Source organism: Passer montanus, unplaced genomic scaffold (assembly GCF_014805655.1).
Source record: "Passer montanus isolate IOZ18808 unplaced genomic scaffold, ASM1480565v1 scaffold66, whole genome shotgun sequence".
NCBI classification, from domain to species: Eukaryota; Metazoa; Chordata; class Aves; order Passeriformes; family Passeridae; genus Passer; species Passer montanus.
Window position 1 is genome coordinate 118,003 of NW_024371704.1, and position 10,715 is coordinate 128,717.

Here is a 10,715-nt window from a genome sequence, read left to right on the forward strand (position 1 = left end):
ACGAAGCTCAGGTGAATCTGTGCCCCTGGACACCCCATTAGCTGGATCAATGCTGGAGTCAGGAATGGTGATCTCTCTTTCTCACTTCCTTTCTGTCTCTCCCTCTTTAATCCATCACCCTCTCCCTCTTCCCTTCCACTCTGTCCTTTATCCAAAAGCCATGTGCTTATACTGAGATCAGCGACTAACACACCAAATTCCATGCCAAGTGTCTAATTTGTTAACAAAACTTTGCAAGCTCTTGCAGGCCCTCTCACTTTTGTCTTTCTTTCAATCACCAGCATCTACAAACCTTGGGAGCCCCCTTCCCCTTCAGGGTGGGATGCCACAGAGTGAAAAGGCTGCTAGCACTGAATGAAAAACATGAAATAAAATGCATGCTAAGGAAAACAGCCCACTAAAGTAATGTGTGCTGTAAAACTGCTCATATTTCTTTCCCAAAATGCAGGAAGTTATGCTATCATCCTGTTTATTAGCTGCTGGCAGCCAATCCCTCTTCAGACACAACAGCTGGGGATGAGCAGAGCATCAAGATAAACCAGTGAAAATTGATGTCTTGCTGGCTAAAAAGTGACAGGACTGAAGCAAACATTTGGGGGCTTTTTTGGTTTTAACATCGAGCAGCTGCTCAGAGCCTGTTTACAGCCACAAGATGTATCCAAAGGGAAAAGTGAAACTCCCTGAGGCTGTGGAATCTCCCCTACCCACAGGATCACCCATGACCTCCCATAGCAGTGGGAAGCTGAGATTTTCCACAGAACTTCTTAAGGTGGAAAAGACCTCCAGGACCGAGTCCAACCTGGGGACCGATTGCCACCTTGTCACCCAGCCCAGAGCACTGAGTGCCACATCCAGGTGTCCCTTGGATCCTTCCAGGGATGGAGACTCCACCACTCCCTGGGCAGCCCATTTCACCTCATTCCCCATTTTATCTTTTAGGAGGCCTCCAGATCTATCTCCACCTTTCTCTGTGACCCCCATCATGGTATTTATAGCCCTGTGCAAGTAGGGGGACTTGTCCACCAACAACAGATGAGTTTTAGCATCACACAAAACCATCCCAAAGTCACAGGAGCCAGGATTAGTCACCAGAAGGAAAAAAGCAGCAGGAAGAGGCACCTTCTCTTGCAGGAAGAGGTGATGGGTGTATCTTAGAGACTGACAACTTAAGGAAAAGAAGAGCTTTTAAGAGGAATTGCTCCTGAGCAGGGTTTTCTCTCATAGGCCCCTCTCCATGGCACTCATTAGCTAATGAGGAAGAGTTCAGTGCTTGCAGAAAGGGGTGGGCAAAGAGATTATTTTCCCGTAGAAGATGCAGCAAGGACAGCAACTTTTTTCATAAAGGTAATGTAGTGGGGGCTGGATGGGTAATAATAATAATAATAATAATAATAAACACCAGATAGAGAGACATTGAACAGGCCCCCAGAGCCAACAGTTAGCACACAGTATTAATCAAGACATGGCAAAATCTTCCCTTTTATTGGCAACCCCTCAATTTATAGAGGCAGCTGCTGCAGCCCAGAGGTATCACTGTCATTCCTAAAGAGATTAAACCATCACCTTTGTGAGCTGGCAGCCATCCATCCCCCTGGCTATTCCAGTGCAAGCCAAACCTCCCAGTGCCTCCAGCAGGAGCAAACCTGCTCAGATGGACTGTGTCCCTGATGGGAATCTTCCTCCCAGATAAAACAGTTTCTCCCAAAGGACTCATGGGAGAGGGTTTGTCCCCTGAGCACACAAATCCAGAAGGGTCTGTAGGTCCTAGGCCTTTTTTTCTGCAAAAAGCACCAAGCTCATGACAGCCACTCACCCAACCCCATGGGAGAGTCTTCCCTCTGGGAGGAAATTTATGGAAGAGCTGCAAGTTTTTGAGTGGGATTCTGTTTGCAGCATCCATTGGGATTGTATAGGAGCCTGGAGAGCCTAAAGTGCTGGACAATGCTCTCAGGCATAGGGTGGGATTATTGGGGTGTCCTGGGCAGGGCCAGGAGCTGGATTTTTATGATCCTTGTGGCTTCCTGCCAGCTCACGGTATTCCATGGCTCTCTGATTCAAGATGTGCATGTCTCAAATCCTCGCAGCTGAGCAGCCAACCAAGGATCACTGGTGATAACAACCAAGGATTGTTGGCAGTAACCCACTCTGGGAAAGAACAGGATGTGGCTGGAGAAGGGGCCACATGGAGATAGGGCAGCATTTTATGTGACAAACTTCCTTATTCTGGCTAGGGGGGATAAGCACAGCATAGGGATGATGTTGAGAAGCAGGAAGGCCTCCAGAGCCCCTTGACCCATTTCAAGAAAGGTCTAGGAAAAACTTGTTAGCTAATTTGTTTAGAAAGTGAAAAAATTCTCTCCAGGGAGGAGAAAATGTAGCTATTAAAGGTACAGCCACGAAGCCCAGGTGCATCTGTGCCCCTGGACACCCCATCAGCTGGATCAATGCTGGAGTCAGGAATGGTGATCTCTCTTTCTCACTTCCTTTCCGTCTCTCCCTCTTTAATCCATCACCCTCTCCCTCTTCCCTTTCACTCTGTCCTTTATCCAAAAGCCATGTGCTTATACTGAGATCAGCGACTAACACACCAAATTCCATGCCAAGTGTCTAATTTGTTAACAAAACTTTGCAAGCTCTTGCAGGCCCTCTCACTTTTGTCTTTTCTTTCAACCACCAGCATCTACAAACCTTGGGAGCCCCCTTCCCCTTCAGGGTGGGATGCCACAGAGTGAAAAGGCTGCTAGCACTGAATGAAAAACATGAAATAAAATGCATGCTAAGGAAAACAGCCCACTAAAGTAATGTGTGCTGTAAAACTGCTCATATTTCTTTCCCAAAATGCAGGAAGTTATGCTATCATCCTGTTTATTAGCTGCTGGCAGCCAATCCCTCTTCAGACACAACAGCTGGGGATGAGCAGAGCATCAAGATAAACCAGTGAAAATTGATGTCTTGCTGGCTAAAAAGTGACAGGACTGAAGCAAACATTTGGGGGCTTTTTTGGTTTTAACATCGAGCAGCTGCTCAGAGCCTGTTTACAGCCACAAGATGTATCCAAAGGGAAAAGTGAAACTCCCTGAGGCTGTGGAATCTCCCCTACCCACAGGATCACCCATGACCTCCCATAGCAGTGGGAAGCTGAGATTTTCCACAGAACTTCTTAAGGTGGAAAAGACCTCCAGGACCGAGTCCAACCTGGGGACCGATTGCCACCTTGTCACCCAGCCCAGAGCACTGAGTGCCACATCCAGGTGTCCCTTGGATCCTTCCAGGGATGGAGACTCCACCACTCCCTGGGCAGCCCATTTCACCTCATTCCCCATTTTATCTTTTAGGAGGCCTCCAGATCTATCTCCAGCTTTCTCTGTGACCTCCATTGTAGTATTTAAGTTCTGTGCAAGCAGGGGGACTTGTCCACCAACAACAGATGAGTTTCAGCATCACACAAAACCATCCCAAAGCCATAGGAGCCAGGATTAGTCCTCAGAAGGAAAAAAGCAGCAAAGTCTTGCAGGAAGAGGTGATGGGTGTATCTTAGAGACTGACAACTTCAGGAAAATAAGAGCTTTTAAGAGGAATTTCTCCTGAGCAGGGTTTTCTCTTATAGCCCCCTATCCATGACTCTCATTAGCTAATGAGGAAGAGTTCAGTGACTTTTAGGAGGCCTCCAGATCTATCTCCACCTTTCTCTGTGACCCCCATCATGGTATTTATAGCCCTGTGCAAGTAGGGGGACTTGTCCACCAACAACAGATGAGTTTTAGCATCACACAAAACCATCCCAAAGTCACAGGAGCCAGGATTAGTCACCAGAAGGAAAAAAGCAGCAGGAAGAGGCACCTTCTCTTGCAGGAAGAGGTGATGGGTGTATCTTAGAGACTGACAACTTAAGGAAAAGAAGAGCTTTTAAGAGGAATTGCTCCTGAGCAGGGTTTTCTCTCATAGGCCCCTCTCCATGGCACTCATTAGCTAATGAGGAAGAGTTCAGTGCTTGCAGGAAGGGGTGGGCAAAGAGATTATTTTCCCGTAGAAGATGCAGCAAGGACAGCAACTTTTTTCATAAAGGTAATGTAGTGGGGGCTGGATGGGTGGAGGTAATTTATTTTTTCTTTCCTTAGATGGGGGAGTTCACCCAAAACTCTACCCAGCTCTGTTTTGACAGAGCACAGTCTGTGGCTCAGCGAGAAAAGTGGGTTTAAGACAATGAATAATGTGATTTTTATTGCTTGGCTTGCCTCAGTGAGGCACAACAAGTAATTTCCGTTGCTCAATGTGTTCTTGCTTTGTGTCCCAAATTACCAGCAGTCACAGAAGCTGGAGGTGGCACCAGCTTGCAGGGGATGGGATGATAAAACCAGAGATGTGAAATCATTTTAATACTTGGTTATGGTAAGTATTTGTGTTGCAACTTTATTCTCTAGCATTGTTGGGTTTTCAATAATGTATTTTCAACAAGGCAATTTAATTGTGGATTTCTTTAATTTTTTTAATTTAAAGTTCCCTGCAGGCCTGTGGGGTGATAGCTCTGGTGAAGCTTTTGCTATATCCATTTCAAGTTGGAAAAATATACAGAAAAACCTGACTCCTTTCCTTTAGGAAAGGAAAGAGTGCTCCTGAATTAAGTTAGCACCAAAGCCTGGGGAGCCAATTTCTTCTTGATTCATGTGTTAAAAGATTAACTCCTGTAGCCTTCAATAATCTGAAAGTTTTATGTCTGTCTAGAGTTTATATAGTGTGTGCCGACCTCTTAATACTACAGTATTTCATCAGAAGAAATACATCTGTTCCTAATACTGCACTCAAAAAGTAATCATTTCTACCTCTGACACAATGAAGTGATTTCCTTAAATATTTTCCCCAGCAGCTATTTTTTGCATATATTGCATTCTTTTCTGCACATAAAATTTGACATTTTACTTTTTTTTTTTCCTTTGAGTGGATGTTTTAAATTCACTTTCTAAGCTGTTGTTTGCTTGAGTGTGTTGGGGTGGGTTTTTTCAGTAGTGTGTAGTTAGAATAGATGGGATAATGGGAAGAAATTCTTTCCTGTCAGGGTGGCAAGGCCCTGGCACGGAGTGCCCAGAGAAGCTGTGGCTGCTGGAAGTGTTGAAGGGTGATGGAACAAAATGGTTTTTAATGTCCCTTCCAACCCAAACCAAATTGTGACTGCATTTATGACATTTGTTCCCATAATCTCCCCGCTCCTGTGACACATTCAGCTGGAAAGCTGAGCAGCCTCTGGGAAGGAGCAGAGCATGGCAAGCATGGTAGGCAGAGCCACGACTGGCACATTTTCTGGGGACAAATGGCCTGGATTTGGGCCTGGCCTTGTGCAGCTTTCCCAGCTGGCACACCCAGGGACCTTTGGGATGCCTTACTGCCCCAGATCACAGGATATCTGGTCCAGTTTTCCTGCCCAGCCATGCAGCATCCACAAAAAATATATTGACTAAAAACCTGAGAAGCAATTGCAGCCCTTAATTCCCTTGTGCATGTGGGGTGGGTCATGCTTTTCTCGTGGAAAAAAGAGCTGGGTCCAACAGCTTTTCTGAAAGGGGAACAGGGAGAGCAAAGCATCATCCCACAGCTGGTGCAGGATGCTGTGAGCATCCTGTGCTTTTCTCGTGGAAAAAAGAGCAGGGTCCCAACAGCTTTTCTGAAGGGGGAACAGGGAGAGCAAAGCATCATCCCACAGCTGGTGCAGGATGCTGTGAGCATCCTCTAGGCCCCCCTAGAAATCTCTCACGGGGATGTCAGAACCAAAATAAAGAGGCTTCTGCCTTCACCTGCATTTGCTTTGTGGGGATTTCCCGTTGTCCATCATCACCCTGTTTCCCAACCAAACTGCTCAGCCTCAAATTCCCTCGGCTTGGCTGTTCTCTGCTGCACCCACAGCCGTGGGGGGCAGCAGTTGTAAACCCTGCCAGAGGCTTGGAATTGGACACCAGGCACCCAGAACAACTAAATTTTTTTGCATCCCCAGCAGTGGGGTAAGATTGCAGTCATGGCTGTGCAGTGAGCAGCTGGGAGAAGCAGCTCCCAAAATCCTGATGTGGAGCCAGGGAGCTGCAGATTGCCCTCTGGAGGTGAGGCATGCTCCTCTCTCGCCTGGATGAATTCCCCCTCAAATTTCCCTGAGCTGGGGAAAACGTTAGCCAAAAGCCACTCCCAGCGTGATTTTGAGGCTGAATACCATTATTTTTTCCATAAAAAAAAAAAAAAAAGCTTGGTCACCTTTCCAAGGGACAGAAGTGTCCCATGCCTGGCCACCCCTTCATCACAGAACTCTATTCTGCCTGGTTCCACAGCCCTTGGGAGAAGCAAAGCTATTTCCAGAGACTCAGGATGAGCTGAGCAGGACAGACCCTGGATTTATTCATGGCTCCAGGTGGAGACATTAAGATTTGTCTCAGCTCTTTTGAAGCGTAAACGTTGCTGCCAAGTGCTACTGGAAAGGTGAAGCTTGTGGGGTTGAGGGCAGCCCCTGAAAAAATTTGTTCCTACAAAGGCAGACCTGAACATTAAAAAAAAAAAAAAAAGACAGAAAGGGTGGGAAAAAATCTCCCTGCTTTTGCAAGCCACTGGAGGTCTGATTTTTGAAAACCAGTATTCAGTAAAACAATAGAGCTACGGTGCTTCCATATCCTACCCAGGCAAGTTCCCTGGGTGCTAGAATTTAATATGAATCACATATTCATTTCTGTCCTTCTAAGCACGCTCTTGGCTTAAAATCTAGTTGTTTTCTCCATCCAAAGACTGAGACCAAAATAGAGTTGTTAATAAGAGGAAAGGGAGTATTTGCTAAAAAGAAAAAAAAAAAAAGAGGAAACTCCCTCAAAGATCAATGACTCTTTATGTATAGTAACCAGAGCCTCCCGGAGCCTCTCCACCCAAACAAATCGGCTCCTTAATGTGGAACACAGATCACTTAAAAAGGTGGAAAAAGTGATGGGCATGTGGAGGGGTAAGGCTGGCTGTGATTCACGGCGGGGAGCAGGCACGCAGTGCCACCCGGCGCCGTGCATGCCCAGCACAGGGCAGGCTCACCCCTTTGCTGGAAATCCAGTGGGGAACACAATCCAAGGCTGGCAAGGCTGTGCAGTTACCACAGCTCGTACTGATGGAAGGAATAAGATGTTCCCTCCTGTTCCTGGACAGGCACGTAGCAAAAGTAGAGGAGGAACGTTATTTTTTAAAAAAAATTTCCCCCCCTTCCTTGACATGTGGGAATAAAGCAGGGGCTGGTTTAGCTCACCCTGAAATCAGGGAAAGTTACTGTGTTTGAATGGAAAATCGTAGAGATGTTTGAAAAACCAGAAAGGGGACTGGGGAGGGTGCTGGAAACTGGAAAGGGAATGAATGAACGATGGTGTGGTGGCAGCAAGCACGCAGCCCTGCACTCCTGTCTTCAACACTGTCACAGCCCTGGTCATGGTCAACCTCGCTGCAAAGACAGGGAAAGTTTGGGGAGGAAAAGCCTGTTTCCCTGGGCTCTGACTGAAGGGATGGTGCCAGGGAGATGTGGAGTTGAGTCTCCCCTCTGCCACTGCATTCTTACATGACCTTGGAGGAATTCTCCAGTTCCCTGCCACAGCCTTAGTCTGGAGGCACCTCTCTACAAACCTCCTGAACTGGGTATTTGTGCCCCAGAAGCACCGTAATTACCCGACCACAAATACTGATTCTTTTTTCCCTAAACCAAAAAGAAATGGGGCAAAGCCAGAATTTTGAAAAACGCCGGAAGGATTCCTCCCCCAAAGGCACACATGAATCATCACAGCAACCAGAAACCAGCTGAAAGTTCCCCACTGCACTCACTGGAACCAAGAGGGGCTTTGGCTGCCCCCATTCCAGCCAGTTTTGGCCCTTTTGCTTGGCCAGGAAACCAGTTTGGCCACCACAAGCATTTCTCGCCCCAGCTCTTCTTGGGAAGGGAGGGCTTTGCTGAGCCCAGCGGGATGGTGGCAGGGTGTCTCCAGATTAGTCATAGCCACCCCCTCAGCACGCCCCAGGAGGCTGAGGGCAACTGGGGCTGTGGGGGGAAAGGGCTGGGGAAGGCAGGAGGGAGAGCAGACGGGAGCTGTGGAGAGGGACAGTGGCTCCATGCATGGCTGGAGAGCCCTTTCCCTTAGGGGAAAAGCTGCTGTTTGGCTAATTTCCCTCTCTGTGGATGACCACGAGAGGATGGGGATTATCCTTGGAGCCACATGCCGGCCCACCCCAGAGCAGGCAGGACCTGAATTGGCAGAGCTGAGCACCTCTGCTGGGTTTATCCTACTTCAGCTTGGGGCAGGAGGTGTGAGGGCAGCTATTCAACACCCCCCAACCCTGGGAGCAGGAAAGGGGCACTGAGACACCCCCTCAGCACGTTCCTTGCAAGGTCCCACTGATGCCCCTTGTGCTGAAAGATCTTCCCAAAGCACCACATGCCCTCCTTGGGGCACTGCTTCCCGAGTCATCCTGCTCCCATCGCATCACACTGCTGCTGCAGCAACTCCCAGGCATCTAATCCGAACACCACGCTGGGGCAGCAGGGGGAACGCACTGCTCTGTGCTTTTGAATGGGTTTAATTCCCCTGCAGCGGCGGTGACAGGAGCGCTCCCACACACCTGCGGCGCATCAGCTCCGGGAGGAGCTCAGGGGCTGAGCAAGCCGGCAGCACCGCTCCGCTTCTCCAAGAGCCATGCAAACCTGGGGATGGCTGAAAAACCCCAAATACTGCCACGGCTTCTCCAAGAGCGATGCAAACCTGGGGATGGCTGAAAAACCCCAAATACTGCCACCCCACCAAGGAGAAGAACCATGCCTTATAGCGCTGCCGAGCTCAGGCTGAGGGCTCCCACACGCAAAGCAGCACTCACCCCTGAGTGAACCTCCAGAGGAGCTGCTTACTCCAGGCTTTTCCGCTCCGAAGCGCCTCTCACCCCTGCTTCATGGCGTGCGGCGCTGCCCAGCCTTCCCAGTCCCCTCTGGCCGTGCAGGGATGTGCAGGGATGAGGGAATGGCGGGGCACCGGCGGGATGAAGGCGCTGGAGGGACGCTGGTCCCTGCGCGGCGGCTGCCGTGGGTCTGAGCGAGGCCGGAGGAGGCGGCTGGCTCGGGAATGCCGGGGGGCCGGGCGAGCCGGCGTCGCAAATGGGATCCAGATGGTTGGGGCTGGCGTTCCCGGGGCTGAGGTCAGAGCTGCTCATCACACAAAGTCGTCCCGTCCCCCCCCCGATTCGGGGGACGCCTCCGCGCCCTGCGGCTTCCCCCTCTCCGCGCTGGCCCTGCCGCGTCCCAAGCGCGGCTGCCTTGCTGGTGGGAAATCGATGTTAACATTGAAATAAACCAAACAGAATAAAAAGAGGGAAGATTTAAAAGAAAAAAAAAAAAAGCCCTGTGGGATTGGTGGAAGCTGATTAAACCATGTCTTTTAGATGTTAACATTGAAATAAAAAAAACCCAAACAGACTAAAAAGAGGGAAGATTAAAAAAAGCCCTGTGGGATTGGTGGAAGCTGATTAAACCATGTCTTTTGGTGGGGAAGGGCTGGTCCTGGATGTTTGCAGGAGTCGGGATGTGCCAAGGACCGGACCAAGTCAGGCAGGGCTGCGGAGATGCTCGAGGCTGGGTAAAGCACAGCCCCTCTCCCTGACAAGGGGAGAGAGGCTGTTCTCTCTGCACCTTCCCACTGAAATGGAACAGCAGGTTTTTGTATCTACCCGGATGGGGAGGCAGAAGTGGGGGATTTGTGTTATACAGAGCTTATAACACCTTAGCATAAGGATATGTATTTTAAAATTATATATAGGTTTAAATGGAAAAGTGTAAAAGGCAGCAAATCCAGTCTGCAAGCTCCTGACTGGCAGTTTTAATTCTTTTTAAACATATGTAAATTGAAACGCTTTAATCTTTCATTAAACAGAGCCTAATAAATTTGGGGCTAATTTTATTCCTGTGTCTTTCCTGACTGGCAGTTTTAAATTTTTTTTAAACATATGTAAATTGAAACACTTTAATCTTTCATTAAACAGAGCCTAATAAATTTGGGGCTAATTTTATTCCTGTGTCTCGAGCGACAGCAGACCACTGGCCAAAGTTAAACATTTCAGGCTGGACTGGGTTGTGTTTTGCAATAAGCACTGGTATGGAAACTTTAACTCTTATCTCCTGCTCTTGCTTGGTTCCATATAAGGCTGGAGTGGAGATGGTGTCCCTGGCATCAAATAGTCAAGTTCTTTCCTTTTCAAAGGGGGATTTATGGTGTTTGGTCTTGGGTTTGTGCTGTTTGAAAGAGCAGCCACATAAAGAAATAGCTGGAATGCTTCAGGGGAGTGCTGAGCCCTTGGACTGAGGCAATAACTCCTTTTAGAAATTGTGCTTGGCTTGCTGCTGGCAGAGACTGAAGACACAGTGGAGAAACTCCCCAGCCTCGTGCCCAAAGGCAAGCAGGGCGTAATGCCACCCCTCCAAAATCTGTCAAGCTGCAGCTTACAGGCAGGGAGTTCCCAAACAATAACTGAGCCTGGCAAAAGGGAGCTGCAGCTCCTCACTGGATGTCAGTGGGCACTGAACAGGGGGTGGTGGAGACAGGAACTGCTGGAAAGCCATGACAGAGAGCTTATTTTATTTTTTTTAATTTATTTTTATTTTCGCCCAGGAGGAGGGACAGCTGCTATAAGATAAAATACATATGATGGAGGAGCATTATGTGGGCAAAAGCATCCAAACC

The 10,715-nt window shown here is 48.5% G+C and overlaps 1 protein-coding gene across 4 annotated transcripts in view; it reads right to left on the reverse strand.

The window, feature by feature from the left end:
* The window catches only part of COL6A3 (collagen type VI alpha 3 chain), a 62,002-nt gene extending 52,797 nt beyond the window's left edge, over positions 1-9,205 (reverse strand). For 2 of the 4 annotated variants that reach the window (XM_039728750.1, XM_039728749.1), the window contains exon 1: positions 8,863-9,203. The gene's annotated coding sequence lies outside the window, so the exon portion shown is untranslated. Of the gene's footprint in view, positions 1-8,862 lie in introns of all 4 variants that reach the window. The other 2 variants (XM_039728747.1, XM_039728748.1) reach the window with 2 other exon arrangements.
* Positions 9,206-10,715: the final 1,510 nt, after the last annotated feature.